The sequence below is a fragment of the Lolium rigidum genome, chromosome 2 (genome assembly GCF_022539505.1).
Source record: "Lolium rigidum isolate FL_2022 chromosome 2, APGP_CSIRO_Lrig_0.1, whole genome shotgun sequence".
Taxonomy (NCBI): domain Eukaryota; kingdom Viridiplantae; phylum Streptophyta; class Magnoliopsida; order Poales; family Poaceae; genus Lolium; species Lolium rigidum.
Genome location: NC_061509.1, coordinates 4138338 through 4140539, shown reverse-complemented (window position 1 = coordinate 4140539; position 2202 = coordinate 4138338).

The following is a 2202-nucleotide window of genomic DNA, read 5'->3' as shown; positions in this document are numbered from 1 at the left end:
AGAAAATTTTCTTTGATGATACGTTGCCTCCCATATATGATGATTATAATGATAGTGGTCTTTTGGTGCCACCTACTATGGAGAGTAAATTTTGTTGTGATTATACTATGCCTCCTACACTTGATGAGAATAATAATGATAGCTACTTTATTGAATTTGCTCCCACTACAACTAATAAAACTGATTATGCTTATGTGGAGAGTAATAAATTTATGCATGAGACTCATGATAAGAATGCTTTATGTGATAGTTATATTGTTGAGTTTGCTCATGTTGCTACTGAAAGTTATTATGAGAGAGGAAAATATGGTTGTAGAAATTTTCATGTTACTAAAATGCCTCTCTATGTGCTGAAATTTTTGAAGCTACACTTGTTTTATCTTCCTATGCTTGTTACTTTGCTCTTCATGAACTTGTTTATTTACAAGATTCCTATGCATAGGAAGCATGTTAGACTTAAATGTGTTTTGAATTTGCCTCTTGATGCTCTCTTTTGCTTCAAATACTATTTCTTGCGAGTGCATCATTAAAACTGCTGAGCCCATCTTAATGGCTATAAAGAAAAGAACTTCTTGGGAGATAACCCATGTGTTATTTTGCTACAGTACTTTGTTTTATATTTGTGTCTTGGAAGTTGTTTACTACTGTAGCAACCTCTCCTTATCTTAGTTTTGTGTTTTGTTGTGCCAAGTAAAGTCTTTGATAGTAAAGTAAGTACTAGATTTGGATTACTGCGCAGAAACAGATTTCTTTGCTGTCACGAATCTGGGTAAAATTCTCTGTAGGTAACTCAGAAAATTATGCCAATTTACGTGAGTGATCCTCAGATATGTACGCAACTTTCATTCAATTTGAGCATTTTCATTTGAGCAAGTCTGGTGGCCTAATAAAATCCATCTTTACGGACTGTTCTGTTTTGACAGATTCTGCCTTTTATTTCGCATTGCCTCTTTTGCTATGTTGGATGAATTTCTTTGATCCATTAATGTCCAGTAGCTTTATGCAATGTCCAGAAGTGTTAAGAATGATTGTGTCACCTCTGAACATGTGAATTTTTATTATGCACTAACCCTCTAATGAGTTGTTTCGAGTTTGGTGTGGAGGAAGTTTTCAAGGATCAAGAGAGGAGGATGATATACTACGATCAAGGAGAGTGAAAGCTCTAAGCTTGGGGATGCACCCGGTGGTTCACCCCTGCATATATCAAGAAGACTCAAGCGTCTAAGCTTGGGGATGCCCAAGGCATCCCCTTCTTCATCGGCAACATTATCAGGTTCCTCCCCTGAAACTATATTTTTATTCGGCCACATCTTATGTGCTTTACTTGGAGCGTCTGTGTGCTTTTGTTTTTGTTTTTGTTTGAATAAATTGGATTACATCATGCTTGTGTGTGAGAGAGACACGCTCCGCTGGTTCGTATGAACACATGTGTTCTTAGCTCATAATATTCATGGCGAAGTTTCCTCTTCGTTAAATTGTTATATGGTTGGAATTGGAAAATGATACATGTAGTAATTGCTATAAATGTCTTGGGTAATGTGATACTTGGCAATTGTTGTGCTCATGTTTAAGCTCTTGCATCATATGCTTTGCACCCATTAATGAAGAAATACATAGAGCATGCTAAAATTTGGTTTGCATATTTGGTTTCTCTAAGGTCTAGATAATTTCTAGTATTGAGTTTGAACAACAAGGAAGACGGTGTAGAGCCTTATAATGTTTACAATATGTCTTTTATGTGAGTTTTGCTGTACCGTTCATCCTTGTGTTTGTTTCAAATAGCCTTGCTAGCCTAAGCCTTGTATCGAGAGGGAATACTTCTCATGCATCCAAATACTTGAGCCAACACTATGCCATTTGTGTCCACCATACCTACCTACTACATGGTATTTCCCGCCATTCCAAAGTAAATTGCTTGAGTGCTACCTTTAAACAATTCAAAATTTATTACCTCTTATTTGTGTCAATGTTTTATAGCTCATGAGGAAGTATGTGGTGTTTATCTTTCAATCTTGTTGGGCAACTTTCACCAATGGACTAGTGGCTTCATCCGCTTATCCAATAATTTTGCAAAAAGAGCTGGCAATGGGATTCCCAGTCCCAAATTAATTAACAAAAATAGACACTCCTCCATGGTATGTGATTGTTGGACGGCACCCGAAGGATTCGGTTAGCCATGGCTTGTGTAAGCAAAGGTTGGGA